A 24,903-nucleotide genomic window follows, 5' to 3' on the forward strand; every position below is an offset into this window, starting at 1 on the left:
ATCAAAGTTTCTTCTTTGAAATTAATATACTTGTCATACGCATATACGATGAAGTTGACGGTTCTGTACAGCGATAATATACGCAGTTAATTTGTCTTTCACAATAATCTTTCCATGACTGTTACTGTTCTTTTCTAGATTTGAATGCATCACATGGGCCTCTTTGCCAGATGAATCAGGAGCCATTGTGGTACAGGTCCCAGTTAATGATGGAACTATGCAAACAACAACATATAGCAAGCAGTTTATATACAGAGTATGTTTCGGAAATATGTCACATAAACGTATTTCAAACATGCTATTGAAACATGAAGTAGGATTTTAAACATTGCCCTGACACGTTACAACAATCAATTACCTGTATCTTCCACAGAGCGTTTTATTATTAAAGCGGAATTCCTGAAATGTATCGCAAGGAACTTTTATCCAACTAAAACACTTGCGAAAATCACGGGTATCTTGAATTCGTTTTAACCGGAAAATAACATACTGCAATGTACGAGCCAATGAACTCCAGCGTCATGGGTCTCGTTAGGTTTATTACTCATATAAATAGTCTATTTAATCGATAAAATGATTTTTAAGAGATTAAATCTTTAAAGGGTATATTGTGAGTAAACTGTACTGGTTGACACTTGTTGATGCTTAGCATACCATTAAACATCAATCCAATTTGGACAAAGGGGACATTCTAATCAGTTCAGTCTCTCTTACAGTTCCTTATAAGGTAAGACCATATAATGTCTACTTAACCTATTATTCTGTAATTCTTTAGGTCGTTCTTCACGAAGTAGAAATCTGAATAGTTGAGCAAACCTCATGAGGCTGAAAGCATAGAATCAACCCATTTTATTCCTCTTCTTATAATAAGTCCCAATCTGTCGTGATATCCTCTAATCAATAAAAACACCCATTTACAGGCGTAGACTAAATAATTGCATTATCTGAAGCAAAAATTTGTGTCCATCTACTTCTAGGATCCTGAGGTAATAGACTTCACGCCAAAGGATGGTTACCATTGTTGGACAATATGTGAATGTTGGTCGAAACATCGAAGCATACTTTGGCGCATCATCTTGTCATATAACAGGTACATTTAATGTAATACACATAGATGTGCTCATACTTCGGTCTTTATGTTCATAAATTCAACAAATGGTGGGGTAAGTCTGCTTTAATTGGATATATTGAACAACAGATATCCTTGTCTTAAACATAGTGTCAAATTGTCGATTAAGAGTGACCATATTGTATACGATATATTTGGATTATAAAGCAGTTACAACGCCAGAAACCACATTGTGTTGAAGCTTCTGTGCAATTAAAAAACTTCGAACATTGAGTTGATGTATACAGTAATAATGATGCTATTGAAAATTAATTGCAGGTCATGGTGTAAAAAACGTGATACACAAGCAAGATCTTTTAAATAATCTTTCATTTATATTATATTATATTATATTATATTACATTATATATATTATATTATATTATATTATATTATATTATATTGTATTATATTATATTATATTATATTATATTATATTATATTATATTATATTATATTATATTATATATATTATATTATATTATATTATATTATATTATATTATATTATTATCTTTATTGCTCTTAAAGGCCTCCGGCCAAAATAGCAGCTTAACAGAGCAAGTACAGAAATATAAGTAACAAAAGAAAGAGTAACATAGCGCAGTTAGAAAAATTCCTTCCTCAGTTTATCTGCTTTATATAACAAACAATGCCAGCTTGTTAATGACTGAACTGTTATGGGGTACCATTAGTGAATAAAACTTTTCAAGGGTTGGCTCCGAATAAGACCATCGTGGTCTAAGTGTTTTATTAATGACGACATAGTCTCCACTTGTTATATTATATTATATTATATTATATTATATTATATTATATTATATTATATTATATTATATTATATTATATTATTTATATATTCAAAATATTAATTCTTAATTACATATAATGGTCTCAGTAGTACTCAATATGAACTTGAGAGTACATATATTATCGCAAACACTGCGTATATTGATATAGGATGGAGGGAGTTGTTACGGAGGAAGTTGTTAATGAAACCATCTTCTGTGCACAACTGCAATGACGAATACCACAAATACTGCAAAAGTGTCGATGTATTTTGATGGAACTGAACGTCTCGTACCTGATTACAAGAGATTCGTCTTCACAAATGACCTGGACGTGAGTTCAATCTATCCTACTACAAGCATGATTAGGTAAGAACTACGGTATTTTAGTGAATTATAGAGGTTTGTCAATGCGATAACTTTGTTTTGTCGGGAACCATGAATAGCCACAGCTTAACATGAATTTCTAAATGTCAAAGTCACTCTCCTAACGTGGTAAGAAAGTGGACTTTTTGTAAGTTTTAATACAGCTGTGTAGCGCATGGCCATCAATTTGGTACCTTCCTTCAGATTCACAAATCTACCATGTATCGATCGCCGTATGTTTACATGTGTTCATGTACATATTAAATACAGTGGTGGACATGAGATAAATGTTACTGGTCAATACTTCACATCGATACAAAGGCCAAGGATGTTTGTGAATGCTTGAAAGCTGTTTGTTTCTGTGAGTACAGTATCTGCATTTGTTCAATTTAAGATATTTATAAGAAACAAACATATCCAAATTAAGAGAAAAAGAAAATGGGAAACTTAAGTGTGGTCTGTACTTTTTGCAAGCATATAGAATCAATGCAAATCGCTGCAAACTTTACAGATTTTACAATGTAGTACAATTGGTATTTCATTTATAAAGAGCTCCCATTCAAGTCTATAAAGTTTTGTATGCACTGTAACTCTGTCTTATCAAACGTTTTATATTTGACAAGATGGAATGCATATCAACCGGCGGTAGAGTTATCAAGAGTAAAAGGGAACAAGTCTTAGTAGGCTTCATCATGGATGCTGTTGTTTTGCAACCGGATTTGGACTTCGAAATTAAAGACGACCCTGTTTATTACCCGTTTGCTGACGACGAAACATTAAAGAATACAGCCGCGGAAGACAGTTGGTCATTGAGGTATCTGATATAAATTAGCATGCTAAGAGATTGATTGAACGAATTAAGTGTGTTGCTACGTGTTTTCTGTTTTGTAGGAAGATAACACTTAGGTTGCACATTGTCCCAGGTATTCTTTACCGCCCTTAATAGTCTAGTCGGAAGGTAGGGTTCCCATGCACCCCATGGATGTATTTTTTAACCTACATTTTTGTAATCCTTAGGGTCTATATTTAATGAATTTTGATGTTCCCAAAATCAAATCGTGTCCCATGGGGTTCATTTGGCGCCATCTTTGCCGCCATCTTGGCCGCCATCTTGGATTTCAACAATGGGGTAGGGGTCACGTATCTACCGCTCGACGGAAACAGAAACAATAAAATACTATAAACATTACATTTTTAGAAAGCCAAGATCATGGCCTTTTCATTGATATATAACTTAAATAGGGATTAATTAATATTCGAACATCGATTAGACTTTATAACGGCCATTGGCCGTAAATCGTAAAATTTGCTAAATTTCACACCCAATAATTAAGTTCCCGTTCCTCCAAACAATTTTTCATAAGGTATTTATATATTTTTTGAAAGAACTTAGTGCAATAAACAAGAAAAACAACATTAAAAGTATGTGTCTTTAGATTTAGTGGGTGCATGAGCTTGTTTTCTTATTACGCGGTATGCCACATATCCGTGTGTAACATAAGGGGTAGGGGTAATGTTTCCCTTTCTGTTTCGAATCATGAATGATGAAACCATAAAAATGTTACATTTTTTGAAAGTGCTGCATCAGACCTTTCTAAAAATATATAGATTTATGGGGAAAAATTGCATATTCAAAAGTTACAAAGCTTAAACCTTTCGGTTTGTGTCGATTTTAAGTGATTTTTTAAGAACGAAATTACAACATATGGGGTAGGGGTAATGTTTCCCTTTCTGCCTCGAACCATGAATTACGAAACCATATAAATGTTACACTGTTTCAAAGCTCTGAAATGGGCCTTCCCAAACATGTATAGTTTCATTGGGAAAAGTCCATATTTTAAAGTTACAAAGCTTATGCCTTTCAGCTTGTGTCAATTTTAAGTGATTTTTTAAGAACGAAATTACAACATATGGGGTAGGGGTAATGTTTCCCTTTCTGCCTTGAACCATGAATTATGAAACCATATAAATGTTATATTGTTTGAAAGCTCTGAAATTGGCCTTTCCAAACATGTATAGTTCATTGGGAAAAGTCCATATTTTGTAGTTACAAAGCTTAAACCTTTCAGTTTGTGTCAATTTTAGTCATTTTTAAGAACGAAATTACAACATATGGGTAGGGGTAATGTTTCCCTTTCTGCCTCGAGCCATGAATTACGAAACCATATAATGTTACACTGTTTCAAAGCTCTGAAATTGGCCTTCCCAACATGTATAGTTTTATTGGAAAAAGCCCATATTTTAAAGTTACAAAGCTTATGCCTTTCAGTTTGTGTAAACTTTAAGTGATTTTTTAAGGACGAAATTACAACATATGGGGTAGGGGTAATGTTTCCCTTTCTGCCTCGAACCATGAATCTTGAAACCATATGATATACTGTTTAAAAGCTCTGTAAAGGGCCTTTCTAAAGATGTATAGTTTTACGGGGGAAAATTGCATATTTTAAAGTTACAAAGCTTAAGCCTTTCAGTATGTATCAATTTTAAGTTATTTTTTTAAACACAATTATAATATAAAAGGTAGGGGTAATATTTCCCTTTCTGCCTTGAACCATGAATTATGAAACCATATAAATGTTATACTGTTTGAAAGCTCTGAAATGGGCCTTTCCAAACATGTATAGTTTTATTGGGAAAGTTGCATATTTGAAAGTTACAAAGCTTAAGCCTTTCAGTTTGTGTCAATTTTAAGTGATTTTTGAACAAAATTATAATATAAGGGGTAGGGGTAATGTTTCCCGTTCTGCCTTGAACCATGAATTATTAAACCATATAAATGTTATAGTGTTTGAAAGCTCTGAAATGGGCCTTTCCAAAATGTATAGTTTCATTGGGGAAAGTTGATATTTGAAAGTTACAAAGCTTAAGCCGTGCAGTTTGTGTCAATTTTGAAGTGATTTTTTGAACAATATGCACAAAACAGTTAGTCCGTTGGCCAGGTATCGAAATCATCCCCTCTAAGGCATTTTACCCACTATGATTTTCTGTTAGCTAGTATTCTCAGCTGTCATAATCTGCTTATTTTCCATTTAACTGATGGTGTGTGAGAGTGTAACGACTTGTTTGTGAAGGGCTGTCACGCCCTCAGTAGTAAAATAGGAATGGGTTAGGGGTAACATATTTACCGCTAGTCGGAAACAAAAACAAAAAGTACCATAAACAATACATTCTTAGAAAGCCCAGATATAAGCTTTTTACTTTTATGATAATTATTCGACTTTAGATGGCGCCAATATTCCGTATGTACATGGCGGTCAGCAGCTGAATCATTCACATAACGAACGTTGATATGGCCTGAAACTTCGGTAAATTCATTCAAGCAAACTCTTGTTTGATTAAGTTGATAGTTTTCCTTTCTTTTTATTTCGAGTATTTGCCATGGCATGACTGAAACGAACCTTGAAACGAAGGCTGTACGTATCTATATTAGTCCGAGCCTGAGCGTGATCTGAGAGCAAACAGATCCGCAGATAATGCGAACGATCGCAACCGTTACCAACAGACTCATTATGCAGAGCCATGCCCCAAAACGCCCAACCAAACTTGGCACTAATCATGATCCCAGTCCATTTCGAGCCGGGGCTTTAAGGGAAGTGCGGTGGCCTTTGAAAGACCCTTTGGTTTGGTTTTGTACCGTTGTATAGGAAGAAAACCCGACCTGTCGTCGTTGCTATGAATGTTTGTGTTGTTTTTAGCCTCTTTTTTTGCCTATTTGAAGAATCGTCTTTGCAGCCTTCCATCCTGCGTTCTGTGTAGCGAGTGTCTTCGATTGCTCTCTTAAGTTTGTGATGTACAACTGTCTTGAGTCCCGGTGCTTTATTGGGTGTAGAGGTAAATAGTTAGAGATCAGGGTGATAAATTGGTTGCCGCAGTGTCCTTCAAGGTGTTGCCACTTTTGAAGGAATTCAACACTCGGTATGTTTGCCTGGTAAGTATTCTTTAAGGTGTACCTGTAGGCTACGTGGTACTGAATAGGGGCCACTTAGGTTTCAACACATTCGATACTCTTGGCTTTCGCTTATACCCCGTTGTATGAGTAACTGGGATCGGAAATGGAAAGGCTCAATTAATATCCATCTTTGCTAATATTAATTCTCGTTTGGCTTACAGATGGCCACCTCTACTTGTTTCGGTGAAAATTTGACTTTCAATTGGACAAAACATTGAGTAAGACTTTCTTCTGTGTGTTATTTAGGCCTATGAAAAATATGAAAATTGCATGCATATTGTTGTCAAATATCTCAAATCTTAGATTGTAAGAGATAGGCTTAGGCTTCCCTGTAATCATACAAATTAGTTAAATGGGAATTTATTGGAGTAGATTACAGTAATCGAAGAGAATGGTTGACACTATAGAAAGACTTATCTCGGATTGCGGGGACCTAACTATAAAAGAACAGCACAGAATACTTGCCGGATGTATTGACTGTTCATTTATAGTACAGGCTAGTACAACATGGAATGTAAAACATACAAATCAAAGAAGTAGCAAAGTTTCTCAACTTTTAACAAAGTTTATATTCCATCATTACTATCAGGATTAGGATTTTCCCAATCTATAAATAAGCTATTACTTGATTACACCTTGATTCAGCATGACTAACATTTTGCATTTGCCACCAACCAGCCATGCCCGTCCCTGAGATCGCGAACAATGCCTTTAACGAAGCTTTTGAACGCTTTTTTTGAATTGTGTAAGAATGTCCTCTCTGTGGAGTATAATGTGTGAAGCCGTTGTCTAGCTCGCTTGACTATGATGATTATGTTGACTTCTTTTTTCTCAGCTGCTGGTGGCTGATCTAACTCGAAAGTTAGATCAATCTAGTCTCTCTGATTCTATCATGCTGGTGGGAATGGTATCTTCAAGCATTGACCCTAAAACGTCCGTTTGTAGGGTCTTTGCTTCAAAGACGTCAGGGTCTAACATTGGTTAAATGTCATCCATGATAAGAAACTAATGGTAGATTCACCACAAGGCATTTTAAACATTGAGGTGTCAATGGGAATATAAGCCTTTTTAGTCATTTCCTGAGGTTTGTCTCGCCTTCTTATTGCTTGGTGTAGAGAGTGTTTGTTCGCCTTCTGTTTACTATTTAGTTGCGTAATTTGAATGTGTTCTGTGACATTTGGCTTTTCGGGTTTTAGTTCCAGAATTATTTTGCTATTGAATTTTAGTACCCAGTCGAAAATGTAATCCTCATTGGGAGTATATAGTGTTCTGCGTTGTAAAATAATTTCGAAAAATTGGTTATGATCTCTTGTTTTCTGGTAAGGAAGGTAAAGTGTTGTCGATCCATCTTATCTTATTATGGAGAAGCTATATTGTGGATTAATGGTGATTGGTTTTCAGCGATAAAAGATTCTCTCGTGTTCCCGTGTGGTATTAAAAGTAACACTATTAATAGTGAGCTTTGATTTGCCCAGACGGTCACGTGACTGTGCATGTATTTACTATATACTGTAAAGTTGGCCATTCCTATCTCCAACGTGGGTTTCTTTCACATTGTTTGTATTTTCATCACAAGTTTCAATATACTGATATAATATAATATAGCGATAAACAACCCCTATAAGTTGGGTACACCACTCGAGCTCTGTTTTGACCATTTCACTCCTTATACACACGACTGAAGTTCGTGCGTATATGTTTTTTACCGGTCGAAACCGTGTGGTATCCTTTCAAAGTGTGCTTTATTGCTTATATATCTCTAGCGATACTATATAAAGAAAAGGGATTGATTGTTGCTGCTGTCATATCAACTTTGCATGACGACTATGACATCCAATTTAGTGTTTGTGGGTTTGGAATATATAATTTTTGACATATTATAGCTGTTAACTTTCTTTCCCTAATTTGAGTTATTGAAATAAGTAAAACGTCTTTTATTAACCACCATTTTAGTTTTTAGTGCTATTTAATGCCTATAGAGTATTTTTTCTATGTTCCTTTTAACAAGTAAATGTCAGTTAAGTAACATAAACTTTTGAGTTCAGGCATTGTCACTGCATAATTTTTGAGTTTACCCCATCAAGCCATATCTTGTTGGAAAAACAACTGCGTTAGTGTTTAAGAGATATGATATTTATGTGGCTTCCTTATTCGCTGCGCTTGGTAGGAGAGGAAACATTACCCATACCCCTATCCCTTAAATGTATATTATAGAGGGATGTACGGCATACCATATATTAGGTAAACAATCGACGCACCCCATAAGTCTCAAGAAGATACACTCTTTTAATGTTTTTTACTTCTCTATTGCATTAAGTTCTTTCAAATGATATATAAATACCTTGTAAAAATTGTTTGGAGGAACATGAACTTAATTATTGGGTTTGAAATTAAGCAAATTTTACAATTTACATTTCATGTCCGATATAAAATCTAATCGATGTTTGAATATCGATTTATCCCCATTTAGTTGTATACCAATGGTAAGGGGATTATCTGGCTTTCTAAGAATGTATTGCTTATGGTATTTTTTGTTTTTCGTTTCCGACTAGCGGTAAATATGTTACCCCTAACCCATTCCTATTTTACTACTGAGGGCGTGACAGCCCTTCACAAACAAGTCGTTACACTCTCACACACCATCAGTTAAATGGAAAATAAGCAGATTATGACAGCTGAGAATACTAGCTAACAGAAAATCATAGTGGGTAAAATGCCTTAGAGGGGATGATTTCGATACCTGGCCAACGGACTAACTGTTTTGTGCATATTGTTCAAAAAATCACTTAAAATTGACACAAACTGAACGGCGTAAGCTTTGTAACTTTCACATATTCAACTTTCCCCAATGAAACTATACATTTTTGGAAAGGCCCATTTCAGAGCTTTCAAACAGTATAACATTTATATGGTTTCATAATTCATGGTTCAAGGCAGAACGGGAAACATTACCCCTACCCCTTATATTATAATTTTGTTTAAAAAAATCACTTAAAATTGACACAAACTGAAAGGCATAAGCTTTGTAACTTTAAAATATGGACTTTTCCCAATTAAACTATACATGTTTGGAAAGGCCCATTTCAGAGCTTTCAAACAGTATAACATTTATATGGTTTCATAATTCATAAATCGAGGCAGAAAGGGAAACATAACCCCTACCCCATATGTTGTAATTTCGTTCTTAAAATGACTAAAAATTGACACAAACTGAAAGGTTTAAGCTTTGTAACTACAAAATATGGACTTTTCCCAATGAAACTATACATGTTTGGAAAGGCCAATTTCAGAGCTTTCAAACAGTATAACATTTATATGGTTTCATAATTCATGGTTCAAGGCAGAAAGGGAAACATTACCCCTACCCCATATGTTGTAATTTCGTTCTTAAAAAATCACTTAAAATTGACACAAGCTGAAAGGCATAAGCTTTGTAACTTTAAAATATGGACTTTTCCCAATGAAACTATACATGTTTGGGAAGGCCCATTTCAGAGCTTTGAAACAGTGTAACATTTATATGGTTTCGTAATTCATGGTTCGAGGCAGAAAGGGAAACATTACCCCTACCCCATATGTTGTAATTTCGTTCTTAAAAAATCACTTGAAATCGACACAAACCGAAAGGTTTAAGCTTTGTAACTTTTAAATATGCAATTTTTCCCCATAAATCTATATATTTTTAGAAAGGTCTGATGCAGCACTTTCAAAAAATGTAACATTTTTATGGTTTCATCATTCATGATTCGAAACAGAAAGGGAAACATTACCCCTACCCCTTATGTTACACACGGATATGTGGCATACCGCATAATAAGAAAACAAGCTCATGCACCCACTAAATCTCAAGACACATACTTTTAATCTTGTTTTTCTTGTTTATTGCACTGAGTTCTTCAAAAAATATATAAATACCTTATGAAAAATTGTTTGGAGGAACGGGAACTTAATTATTGGTGTGAAATTTAGCAAATTTTACGATTTACGGCCAATGGCCGTTATAAAGTCTAATCGATGTTCGAATATTAATTAATCCCTATTAAGTTATATATCAATGAAAGGCCATGATCTTGGCTTTCTAAAAATGTAACGTTTATAGTATTTTATTGTTTCTGTTTCCGTCGAGCGGTAGATACGTGACCCCTACCCCATTGTTGAAATCCAAGATGGCGGCCAAGATGGCGGCAAAGATGGCGCCAAATGAACCCCATGGGACACGATTTGATTTTGGGAACTACAAAATTCATTAAATATAGACCCTAAGGATTACAAAAATGTAGGTTAAAAAAATACATCCATGGGGTGCATGGGAACCCTACTTCCGACCCGACTATAATAAGAAAATTCCAAGATGTTAGACGATCCAAACATTTACTAACGCTGAGTGGGAAAGACTCATATAACATACAAATTGCCTCTTTGTTTGTTTAAAAAAGTCGAGCCAGAAATACCATAAGAGATCAACATACATAACACCAAAGGTCTATTCTATTAATCTGTCCATTATTAAGGGAGAAACTTGAAGTTAGCTTCTACGGCGAGTGAAGTATTTGTAACCATTGGAGAAGAAAAGTGCAGAGTGGTGAGCCTATCAGATGTCAAACTTAAGTGTGTTCCTTCAGAGGTTGCTCCGAGAGGGGTGAACAAAACCGGGATTTCGACGGAAAACGGCCTCTCTGAGGTCAGAGTAAGTATGGAAAGCTTATGATAGTACAAAAACAACGCTGTAGTGGTGATAGTCTTAGTCCTAATGACTGTTATAGCAGAAGAAGCTGGAGTAATAGATGATGGGAAGAGGAGATTTGAAGGTCAAGGTCAAAGTTGAGATACTGTCACGCATAATTTGTAGAACAGTTGTGTCATATTTGAAAACTATGGCCCCATGTCTACCATAGAATTTCTTAAAAGATCTTGCAAGTCTACATTTCGAGAAGCCCTGTCTCACTAACTTAAATGCTAATGAGGCATGTCATTCTCGAAATTATCGTTTGACTCGCAAGCTCTACGGTACATGTATCTAAGGATCTGTGAAACATATAAATCTTAAGGTGGAGTAGATTGAATATTGCTCGAAAATAAGGAAAGTTGACAATTTTACCTTCATATGTTGTTGTTTGTACGTTTCTCAGATCTCCTCGTCAAAAGACCATTGCAACTGCACAGCCACCCTAGAACTGATTCTCACTTGATATTCGTAAGTCCTCTGAGGAGGCAAGTAATTACACCGGTGGCCACTTTAGTGTTGATCAAGGCTACTTGATACAGACAGAAATTCTGCTTGTACTAAGACAAAACAGGTCCTGCATAGGGTTGTAAATGAGAGCTAACAATTGGCTTTTCCTGTTAAAAATTGAGACACAAGATACCACTTCCATTCATGAAAGCCTCTACTCGATAATTAGTTTATTGAGGCAACACACTTTTATGAGCTCACTGCTATAGCATCAAGTAAAATTGTATGTCCCATGCAGACAGTGTGTCTGGGAAATGAAATAAACAAGACTTGTACATGAACCAGTGCATGTTAAGTTACATCGTGTCTAAATCTTGAACACAGGGTGTCAATCGTAAACTCTGATTTACAACCCCAGACAGAGCTAGTTTTCCCTTTGTACAAACAGAATTTCTGTCTGTATCAAGTAGCCTTGATCAACACTAAAGTGGCTATGGGTGTATTTCTGTTCATGCAAAAGCTAGCACATATTTTATTACATGAATGTCTATTGACCCTTGCAGGTCGAAGTTGGAAATATACACTTCTTCATTGGATACTTGAAATACCCAATAGCAGAACAAAGCAAATATCCGGGGCTATTCTAGGACTTGTGGTTGCCCTTGCATTATTGTTGATCATCACTATTCTTATAATTGTGATATTTACCTGCAGAACAGAACGTTGGGCAATCAAATAGCAGAAGAGGTCGAAAACAGGCTTGAAATAATGCCAATGGGCACAAGGAAACGAAAAGGTGATGATTCTGTGTAGAATTGTATGGCAAATTGTCTCTGTCATCAATGTGATAATACATATTGACGAAAGAAAGCGGCGTATTCGACTTTTAGCCAATAGAATGAGATCAATTCTATGTTACCAATTGTTTATCGTGCAAGCCTTGTTTTTTTGCGGTATTATACTAAATTACCGAATTTGGTACTCTATTAATAGATCTTACGATTTAGTCAAAATAATGTTTGCTTCGTGTTTGAATGTACTGATTACATTATTGTACGCAAAAAAAGTAAAATGATCCACATATGTAACAAGATTATACTTAATGAAAATACCATCGGATAATGCTTTCCAACAGATATGGGTCTACCATTCTTACACTTCTGCAATTACACCGCTAACATGATATCTGATGGACAAGCTGATAACCCACTGTTTAAGAGACGTTTACAAGTAAGTTTACTTGTATAAAACGTTTCCCTTATATAATTCTTAACGTTTCTTTAATAGACCACAAGGTACCGCCTACACTATCACTGGCAATGATAATATTAGCGGTAGTAATTGTAATGTTATTATAGAAATATTGACTGTAACTCAAATTCATAAAATCCACAAATCTGCAAACACATTTGAAGGGAAAGGCAACTTTAATTCCCTGCCTTTTTCCACCACAAAATTATCCTTTGTATTACGGTTATCGTATATACACTCAATTTTGCAACTTCTAAGTGACTTGTGCACTGCCGTAAGCTGGTTACAATCAAGATAGTATGCTATGTCCTTTTTGTGCTAATGGTAACATTTTATGGCAGCCTTAAGTCTCAAGAGATCTATTCCAATCTCACGTTGTTCCGTGAAAGAAAACGAACAAAAGGTGAACTCATCAGTTTCCGTATAAAACGAAATTTATTACGAAAAATAAACTAATCGCCAAGTCAAGGTATAGAATACAAACTGTAAAACTGTACAGGCTACTTATCTCAGTTGGGACGGCAAGGTCCAGTCTCAGAGTTGTATCAGTGAGTCGGATGAATGAACAGTCCTTTGGCCTGCAGGCTTGAAGTTGCACAAAGTCATCAGTATATATCCAGCGTGGCAGTGAAGGTCTTGAAAAGTCTTGAAATTAATACTGCTGGAATTTCCAAAGACTTGAAGTAACACGAAAGAAACACGACCCCAAAATGTCTGACTGCTTGCTCTGCCGGCCCCTATTTATACCCATGTGCTTATAAAAGAGCATATAAGAACAATCTAGAACTTTTATTGACATGCTAATTACTGTTCTAAAATTATCTCTCTTACACAACTAGTTAAATTTCCAGAACATTCCAAACATGACTAATTGAATTCAAGGCTGTGAGGTCATGAAGGACAGTGACCTTTGGAATGTTCTAGACTAATTAAACACAGGTAATGAGTGGGGGGGGGGAATGACCTACATAACAACGTTCATCTCTCGTCTTACAGAGTGACACTGATCGTACAGAGGGTTTGGAACAATTCTACTCCTTGCTTGTCGATGAATCTTTCTGTCTTGTGCTCATACGTACACTTGAAGATCAGAAGAAGATGACCCCAGATCATAAGTAAGTTACAAATCCTTACAAGCAGCCATGTTATTATTTTCCACAAGTACATATCACTGATGTTCTCATTAACGCCATTGTTCTTACTGTTTTTTGTCTGTTTTTCAGAGCCAGAGTTGGCTGCCTCCTTACAATAATCCTTGAAAAAGAGAGGCACATGCTTTACCTGACGGAGTGAGTGTTACTTTGTCTGAAATCGTTTATAGTTTATATGTTTACTGATTTGCTATGTTGGAATTATATGAAAACATACCCATTACCTCTTAGATTCGAAAGAAACCAACACTTTGTTTCTCGATTATAGATGATTTAAATACTTTACGTCCAACACTTGATTAGATATGACGGATTTTGATTAGTTAAATGGAATAACTCTTTATAACTCTGTACAGTATTTTATTGTCTTGCTCCATTGCTTCCACTGTTGATTTTTATGATCATCGAACAATATCGACAATTATTAGTGCATCTTTTGTTATTAAAAATGAAGTTGCTCACCTCAACTGGTTTTTTCGTCTGACATTTTAATTTATGATATTGTCGTTCAAATTTAACTCTAAATGAAACCGGATGAAATATACTATGGGCAGTAATGGGCACAATGAAACTGTAATACTAACTCAAAATACAGTTTATTAACGAATTTTGAACTAATCTCCTAGGCTATTGAAGGTATTACTGTCTGAGACGGCCTTAAAAGCCAACCAGGTAAGGAAGACAAAGTCAATGCTTAAAAGGTATGATGACTATATGCTTATTGCGATCAAATAACGTCATGTACTGTTGTTAATTCTTTTCAAGATTGGTGGAGCCTTTGAGACCGATCAACAATAAAGTATGGAATCATGTAAGAATGTTCCTTCCATAATAATGCTTTAATAATGCTTTCTTATGCCCTACAAAAATCATCATAGACAATAATGAGTAAATGTTTTTCTTTTGCGCATTGTGCATTTTACAGGGAGAATGTCCGTTTCAAAATTACATTTGCAAAGCAAATTTAAAACCTGTTGTCTTTATATAAATACTGATGCATATGCTAACGTGTGTTGAAAGGACTTTGAGTTGCTTATGTACATGAATATGTTTGTCTTACACATGAAGTAAGATTGAGAAATTGGAATCAGACGAAGCCTAGTACTATTATCTTGCATACATTGTATCTTGGTAATATCCTTATTAATAATTATAACTTTTAGGTGTGCATGGGCGAGTCGGTCTTCATGATGTACAACGCTGTTGGTGGTCAGGATAGTGAAGAGACTGAAAATTAATGAAGGTAATCCCTGTCCAAAAAAAAACAATAAAGAGTTTACCTACTCAACATATTACAATTTAACATTCACGTAATAGCAGCAGTCGAAACTTGATAACATTATATCGAACCATTATTTTAATCATGTAGTAGGGTTATCTTTATGCGGTGTGATTTAAGATGTATAACTACTTTTAATTTGTCTCAGTCTTCAAGTCCATGTTTAACACGGAACGTTAAGTCAGCATCAGCATCAGCAACCGTCAATCATTCACAAACAATACCTTTTATTGAATTTAATGAGACTTATTTAAGCAAAACGACAGACTAACACTTACGCAATTACCTGTACTAAATTGCTGGTCCTTGCTTAAGTAAGGTACCAGCCCTGCATACGTGAAACCAAAACAGGTGAATCGTAAAACGAATGGTCTCCTTCTGTAGAGAATGACATTTTATTCGGTTTAAATATCCTCTAGAACCTGCATGTGCACGAATGTTTCATTGTATTAGTTAGTCTCCGCGAAAGAAGTCCAGCAGGGAACTCAAGCTTTTTTCAGCGACGCCTTTACCGATTTCTTTCAAAGTCTGTATAATGACCCAATGTCATATACATGCAAATTAATTTGTATTGCAGTACGATCTAATATGGCCGCCAGGGGGATATTGGATACAATTCAATATCTTAGAGTCATTACCCAGGCATACCTGAACCAATTTTATTCAGACCCAGTAAAAGTAAAATTTATGTGTATATACATTAAAGTACTTCAATTTTCGTCAAGACACAAACCATTATGACTGTCAAGAGGCTTTTGCTGTCGTGATTTGTTCACAACCGCAACTGTTATACCACTCTGATTTCATACCAGAGTGTATCGTTACATACATATGCATATCAATGTGTGTCCCAATGCCATACAATATGGCCGCCATGTGACAGTTTTCTCATGATCATAGTAGTTGCCAGACATGCCTGCACAGATCCAATTCATAGCTGATATAAGTGAAATTTATAATGATATACAAATGCATGTCAATGTGGATCACAGTATAATATAACGAGTATGCCAAACTTTCATACTTTTTAATCCCACAGCTTACTTTGATGTGTCTAAAACGATCCATTCAAATTTAGTATAAAAACATTGTACTATGATTTCAGTATGAGAAAGTTTGTGTCACAGTGATAACACCGCATAAACACAATAAAGTATAAAAATAAAGCAGGGATAAACAACTAAAAGCATTTGATTCTGCGTAAACGGTTAATTATTTTATATTGTTTTCGCCTTTGCCATAATGCATCACCAAGCCTACGGACGCAGTTAAAGAAAGTGTTAGAGACAGTCTTCAAGGAATGTGTAATAGTAGCAAGACAACAAAACCCTGTATTTCCAGCTCCGATCAAGTACATGTTTGACTTTATGGACTCTCTGGCTGTTAAAAATGACATTGACGATAGAGATGTAGCAAAGATATGGAAATGCGACAGGTAATAGTGACAGGATTCTCATTTCATGCTATCCCCATCCCATGTGCAGAATTCATGATCCATGTGATTTAAAGATGTGCAAAATGTGAGAAAATACTTTGTCAGCAGGCAGTACAGAAGCAATGATGGTTTTCCAATTGCTTTGAAACAAATATCATAAAAAATAATTAACATATGTATCTATTCTCGACCTTAGGTAATTGTCAACGATAATATACGTTTCGCATGTAACAACACATATGCGCTGCCCGCTGAAATCGTTCAGCTTTGATATTATGAAAAGTGGCGAACTCGCATTTATGTCTCATAAAATGTCATAATTATGATGTATTTCATTTCAGTCTACTTTTGAGACTCTTTGCCAAAATATTAAAACGACCACAGACTATGCTGGACATTAGTATCTCCGAAGCCGTCGGAAGGGAACCGGACAGAATATCACAGGCTTTCATCGAAATCTGCTCGGACACGAAGGTGATTACTTTGCCCTTAATATTCTTATCATTTGATAGTTTCTCTACATTTATGGTAGAAGTTTGCGTTTCGCCATCATTACATATAATGTCAGTTAAATTTCATCGAAATAAGGCATATTTGGCCAAAAGTAAAAGTCTGATTATTAATCGCAATGGTTGAAATTATTGTATTCAAGGGTACACATGACGTCATTTGGTTGAAATGTATATTTCTGAAGTTGGCACAAAGGTAATCTATTTTCTCAACATGCAGTCTGTGTATCGGATAACATGTATACCCGGTATATCCTACAAAGTTCAAGACACACATTTTGGTAACTAAGTATTAACATTAAAAACTTTTTGAGGCATTTTAAGAGTGCAAACTAACCTTCTTTATTTGTCTTGATACCAGATTTTCCTCGTTGTATTCTTACTTGATTAAATTGACTTACTCAATCATAAAATGCTTTTGAAGAATAAAGCTGCTTACCTACCTGTTTTTCAAGGATACATTGAACATTTCCGTAAAAAGCTGCGAACATACATCGAAGAAGTGAAGGCTCTTCCGACCATTAATGACGCAACTCTGAAGCAGTATCTTGATGAAATCTACCAGGTATACAATATACACGTGCATAAGCCATTTGGAATGTGCAAATTAGTCAAGCTATGGAGAAACAACGCATATAAGCTAAATGATTTGCTCTTAAAGACGCTATTCGCGATCTCCCAGGATCGCCTTTTTCTAGTCTGTAAGGGGATTATGGAGGTGCGATAGCCTTGTGTTTTCATTTCAATCTGGTGGGTTTCTGATGAGACAATCTGGTGCCAACACAGGCCTTTAACTAGTATATGGCTAATGAGGACTGAATACAGGCTTACAGAGATATGAAAAACAGTGCACTTTGAATGTAATCGATTTCACCATAAATATACAATGAAGCATCTCCGTGTCGTTGTAACGGGTATTTCCAAATGTTATGAACGATAAAGGTAAAATTATTTACTTGGTATACTAACTTAGTAACGTGGATCTCAACGTGCACCAATCCTGCGTCTTTATTTCCTTTTTATTTGTACGTGTTATCATTTTTATTTTTGGACTCTTGTTTCAGGATCTTAGTGACTCGTTTGACAGGATGTTTGCTCTGGACGAACTCTTCTACTTTTACATCGGATTCAAAGATGAGGTACTCATTATTTATCTCTAGATAGAAGAGTTATGCATTTGTAATAATAATAATAATAATAATAATATTTTTTTATTGCTTGCTTGTAAATATAGGATTTACTTCACATTTGTGGCAATAAAAGTGTGATACAAAAATAAGTTGAAATTTTCTTCCGTTAAGATAAAGTATTACAGTATAATAATAGTAGCTAATAATAAATATAATTAGGTATTTCTTTGTTTATATTAAGTAAAATATAATCTGCATGTTGTTCATTAAACTATAACTCTTGTTTTGTTAGTAGAGAAATAAGCTCATTTTCAGTATCGTCGTTTGGGAAATTTATTTTACTGAAAAAGTTCTTTCTTTGGACTTTGTATTTCTGACAGGTTAAATTACTTTTTATTTCATAATCAATAAAAAGAAGATACACAAAAAACCCAGGTCCTCAGCCGAATATGAGAAAGGCAAAATGTTCCTCGAACTGGCAAGAGGCAGGGCAAACAAAACAATACAATAACAATGAAGAACATGACGTATAACATCTTGCCAAAGAAAAAAACAAACAAACAATAAAACATTTGACAAGGAAAAACCTGCGCAAAACAAAAGCAAATCTGTGTAATACAGATGAACATATAGATTGGTTGGTAAATGTACATTATACAATGCTATTTAGTTGTTGCACTTTTGGAAGAAGACAATATTGAAGCCTCACACCATGATGGTTCATCTTTGGCATGAAATAGGCAATAGCTTGAGATAAGGCATAGTTTACTGATATCACGTATCACGGTTTTATGCTGTTTACTTAATTTCAGTGCCTTAAGAAGTTGTAGAAGTCTGAGTTTATTGTCTGTCGTTATTTGTCCTCTCGACCCGACTTCAAAACAAATGAGTTCAGTCGAATAACCTTGAGCTTGTAAAGAGTTAACAAGATGTGAATATTTCATGCATTTGTCATTATGACGTCTCTCGATATTAAATTCAAATGGTACTGTCAGTTCAAAAATGATCATTCTTTTTACATTACTGAACAGAATAACAAGATCAGGACGGTCAGGTGTACATAAAACATTGTGCGGGATGGTACCTTTTGTATGACCTGGTAAATCGGCGTAAATAGATAATGTGTCCATAACTGATGAAGCACAAATTTGAAAAATATAATTCAGAATATTATTATGTCGCCACGTGTATCTATTCTGTTCAAGCATGATTTTGCACCATTCAGAACATGATGAAGGGTTTGGGTATTACCGCAAAGTTTACACTTTGAGGAAATTTTCTTACCCCATCTATGTAGATTATTGAACGTTGGAAGACAGTCAATAGCTGCTCTGACTGCGAAGCTGAGGATTTTTTTTGGCATGCTATAGATAATGCTACTCCATGTAATGTCAGACTTTTCTTCTGCAAGAAGCGCCAGGAATTTTCCCTGAACAACCAGAGATTTTATTTTATCCATCCAATGACACTGATATTTTGTTGTAACATATTTGTTTGATGTTTTCCTTCACATGGTTCCACTAACTACCTGTTGCTGCATTAACAGCATCTGTTGCTATGGCAGCAGCTTCAATGTTGCCATATGATTTCCTACTATAAGATTCCTCCCGTGCTATTGTGGCATTCATGGCTGCCATAACCCGGTCATCTGCCCTGATATGACAGTGTGCTACAGTATGTGCATGACATTCACTGTACACCTGGGAGATGAGCGGAATGGCAAGCCCCTGTTGACTGTAAATAATTGCCGAAGTGGCACCATGAGAAGGAATATTTAACCACTTTTTGATATATTTAGTTGTAATACTATCTAGAAAGCTTCTTTGTGATTTTGTCAGATCATGTACAGTTAACATAAACCTAATTGAAGAAAGCATATACTTGGAATATACATGCAACTTATATTCAGGTTTTACTAATGAAGAATCAATATTTGATAACATACTGGTAATTTTGTCTTTTACTAAGGCGAAAGCCGCTTGTGATGTGCCTGAATAAGTAATCCATGAACCAAGAAATTTTTCGGGAGCGTCTTTAGCCAGAGCTACTTGACTATCGTCAATATAATATGGCACAGCTTTAGCCTGACCACTGCAAATTGAAAGGGTCTTACATTTAGATGGCTTCAAATGTAGATTCATTGTTTTCGTAATCCTCTGAACCTCATCCATCAATTTCTGATGCTTACGCTTGTTATTTGTTACTAAAATGAAGTCATAGGCGTATGGAAGGGTTTTGATCATTAAAACATAACCATGGGATTTTTCAAATTGTTTGAGATACTGTATTATTGGGTTGAACACGAGAATGAAAAGAACAGGTGAAAATGGATCACCTTGAAAGTGCCCTTTCTAAATAAAAAAACTAATAAAAAGTGTGTTTCATCTTCAATACTGTTGGTGTTACACTGATTGCAGTATCTTTCAGCAATTGGGGTTTTTGGAACAGTGTGTCTCCCTTTTTCAATTGCTAGATCATGATTGCTAATGCGAAGTTTGGTGAGTAATTTTCCTTTCTCGCCTTGTAACTGTGTTCAGTAGGGTTCTAATCTAAAATTACGTTTTATTTTGGCATACATTCTTAATTTACTATTTCATCAGTGATTTGGTATGTATTTGCACTTCCTGTGATGACTTCAATAGATAGTAGATGTATAGGTCCTACCTTTTTTATTTTAGCATTGGGTAGCGTACAACCGGGAGATGTATTACACTTATTCTCCTTCAATGCGTCACATTTCCAATACAGAAATTCGCTACAGTGGTATCCTTCTTACCCTGATTCCTCCTGCATCATGGGAGTGCTTTACACTAACTTTGCACAACTTCAACAAACAACAAAAAGCGCACAGGGACAGGCAGAAAGAACAGTGTTTCATTGGATTTTTCGGCAAAGCTACAGACTACAGAGGCGGCGAATGAATCGATTTTAATTCTTTTAAGAACTACCCAAATCTACCACTTGTTTCATTGTGAGTGATGACTTGGATTCTAGATTTTGCAAACTCTCCACAATTATAGAGGCATTACATATACATGCTGTGTTTACAAAGCAATTCTGAGCATTTATACACTTTCAAGAAAAAAGGCTATAAATAATACATATTCCTAAAAATGTCCTAAAAGGAAAGAAGATGAAACATTGTCTGTTTTACATCCTCAAACTGGGTATAACACTGCGTTTTTCATATTTTTACATTCGGCCAATCGCAAATACTAATACACACCGCAGGAGAAAATACATTGAACATGGCAACCTTCATGAATTCGCTCCAGATTGACACCTCCTTAACCGAGCTTGGACATCAACGCAAGTCTGATGCATTTGTATGCTTTCCTTTTATCTTTCATCAGATGTCACACAGTATTAAAGATATCCAATCATTCATTATGATTTGTTCCATTGGAGATTCGTTAGTGAAATCTTTCGCGTCTCCTGTGTGTAGATAAATCATAAAATGGTTTCAAAAATTCTAAAACGTACTTTTACTCAGGTTTCATTTAAATAATCGTGTAAAGTTATACATGATTTAGGGAGGAAATAACAGTTTTTAGTTTTGTAACACTCCTCCATTACCTGCCATACAGATAATGATATGACTTTTCCCCGACGAAAATGACAAAGGAAACTACATGCTAACTTTTCTCCAGAGAATGACCCCTTCAGTTGTCATAATTGCTTCTCAATATATGGCGTTTGTAGTACCTGCAGAGTGTGAGATTTAACGTACCTTTCACTAGATATATAGTAACAAATATATAGATGCTTAAAATTATTGCTTATTTGGAGAATAGAGCAAGGGGATAGAAAAGTAGCCGGTATTGTACAAATGAAACAGAAGAGTTACTGTTGGTAATTATATTGTAGTGTGATATGTCAGAAACGTGCTAAATGAATCTCCGAACGCATCATCTGTACTAGCGCCTGGCATGAGTAATGTCTTTGGAGCTAAATGCTGACTGTCGCTCCATGTCAAATGTTGGTGATCAAATCAATACTTATTATTCACCAACCTTTACGAAACAAGGATATTGCTGCTGAAAGTCGACTCCCGTTGCGACGTACCACAAAAATATTGGCTATATTCAACTTGTTGGTAGTTATTGCAGTACGGAAGACTTAAAGTACGTGTTTGCCACGATTCAAATACACAAAATAATAATCAAAATAGGCTAAGGTATCGAAGCACATTACTTTACTATGATTGGCCTAAACAGGCAATATCAACAACCACTAATGCGAGTACTAGTAGGATTGAGGACTGTCGCTTTAACTGCGATCCTTGATTACCTGACCACGACCTGCCATTATCAGTCACAAACATTGCCCTGTTCCTTGACGTTTTAACTTTAGCTGCATATATACTCAATTGCCAACATCAAGCGATACACCGATGAAGTAACTTTCAAGACCGAAAGTCGTTACTCCCGGTCAAGAGGACCGGAAGTAAAGACAACAAGATCATTGATAGGGAATACATTATAAGTCGGTTTTGAAAATGTCACAGACTGAAAGGGGAGAATCGATATTTGTTAATTTTTTGTAGTATCGTTTACACAGATTTTCATATATTTCTACCATTAGTCAGGAGCTTCAAAACAAATTTATCATTAATAATTCATGAAGTTGGTAGCAAACGATTCGTTAGTTACTCGGCCTGTTTTCTACCATCGGGCACGATGTGCGATACTTTGTTGTCTTCGTATATGTTCGGACTTCCTGTTGGCAAATATATACGTTGTTTATGATGGCACAAAATGAGGAAAGGGAATACAGATGTAAACGCAAAACTATGAAAGAAGAATCGGCAAAATGGAGCTTTCTTATGTAGAGAAACGCAGTGAGGACCGTTTTATATTTGTGTTTGATTGGACAGGGAGAAACGAATTCTTAGAAGAGGATACGTCTGAAAATCTTTTCAATGAATGCCACTTTCTAAATATCCTTTTTTTCTGGATCACATCAAAAATATGTTTAAATTAAAAGATCCTTTGGCGACAATTTCGCTCGTTCCACTGGTTGGCTGTTCTTGTAAATTGTAAGACTATTGTAATATTTTATAAATCACTATTTCCATTTTTCTTAGATATGGAAAATGATAATTGTATGGTGTGGATTATTTACTTACAGATAGGTACAGCCCTAGAAAGGGATGAACACTGCAGAAAGCCGGTTACGCAGCAATAATGGATCAACTTATCGCTTATTTGACGGAAACCAGTATGAGGAGATACCCAGCAACTACAAATCACTGTACGCAAATCCTCTGGTTCACTATGAAAGCCTTCATCACATGTCCAACGAAGAAGATTACCAAGACCTCCAATTGGAATCCGAACCCTTTTACTCGGCTCTAGACAACGACCAGCAACGGTTACCTGAGGCGTCTTCCGTGCAACCACATTCAGAGTACCAAACAGTACAGGCAGAGCCACCATCACAATACACCACACTGCAATCAGGGCAATAGAAGAGAAGGCAGGCAGACCCGGAAAGAGGCCGTTCAGTGTATCAACCATTGGAAATGCAAGATAATCCCTCGCAGTATGAAACTCTCGGAATTAACCGTAAATAATGGGAATAATGACGGCATACTAATACAAGTACCAATTCCAGTACTGTCAATTTGTTGATAGTAGCATTGTTGTTCTAAGTGTTAAACATTTCACATAATTACGAACAATAAGAACAATGTAGGTATCATTTTTATATACATGTATCGATAGTTTAACCGTATGCACAATAATAAGGATGTATCACACTTTCCTCGTTATCCTTTTATCAATCGGAATATTCGCTTTCATTATAGTTCCCGACAACTGCATATTTATTTGGTATATTACAGAGCTGATGTACTTTTTTACCTCACATATTACGTTATTGTCACCTTCACTGTATATTACTGGTCATTTTTCCTAATGGTATTACCCCAATGATCGCAACTTTTGTACTGTATTTTGGATATAGATTTGAAGATATTCAGACTTGGCAAGCTGCCTACTTACTTTACTAAGACCAGAGAAAAATGTTTCTCGGGTTTATTTTGCAAAGCTTCAGAGGCGACAAGCGATTTCCTTTCATTTTCAGTTACGAACCAGCAAAATATCCAACAAGTTACATTGTTACTAATGACTTTGAGTCTAGGTTGTACAAACTGTCCACAATTCTAGAGACATTACATATACAGGCATTTTTGAACAGAACAAACCTTTACATGTTCCCGCAATTTAAAGAAAGATAGATATTTCATATTGCTGAAGTAGAAACGAAATTCTGAGGAACAATTTAAGTATTCTTCCTGACCTAAACGTTGAGTATTTTAAAAGATACTTGATATATAAATATTATATATTCAAAAATAGTCTGCTTATTGAGGTAAAAACATTATTCGAGGAGTTTTGATTAATAGTTAATGTTATATGTTTTAAGAGCGAATAAGGGTTATTATTAGTGTCCGACAAACCGGTTTAAATAGTATTGTTCCACGATGTTTCATTGTTTGTTTAATCAAGGGTAGAATCAATGCGAAACAAATATTAATTGAATGTATTAAAGAGGCACTCCCACTTGGTAACATTTTTAAAACACATTTTTTTAATGACAATGGTCGATATTTGACGTGGCGACTGCGCGCGGGTCGCGAGATATCGATAAAAACATGTCCTCAAAAAAGTAAAAGTTTGAATTCCGGTGGCCCACCTAAATTCAGCTTCCGAACATCGAACGTTCGGCACTGGGCCATTGTCAACTAAGCTATGGAGTACG

General features: G+C 35.5%; 1 long non-coding RNA gene across 1 annotated transcript; it reads left to right on the top strand.

Annotated features, from left to right (window-relative positions):
• Nucleotides 1–17,466: 17,466 nt before the first annotated feature.
• Nucleotides 17,467–23,605, top strand: LOC139134261 (uncharacterized). Its single transcript, XR_011552756.1, has 3 exons — nucleotides 17,467–17,573; nucleotides 18,073–18,147; nucleotides 23,269–23,605. It is a non-coding gene; the product is annotated as an uncharacterized lncRNA (long non-coding RNA).
• The last annotated feature ends 1,298 nt before the right edge of the window (nucleotides 23,606–24,903 follow it).

Source organism: Ptychodera flava, chromosome 6 (assembly GCF_041260155.1).
Source record: "Ptychodera flava strain L36383 chromosome 6, AS_Pfla_20210202, whole genome shotgun sequence".
NCBI classification, from domain to species: Eukaryota; Metazoa; Hemichordata; class Enteropneusta; family Ptychoderidae; genus Ptychodera; species Ptychodera flava.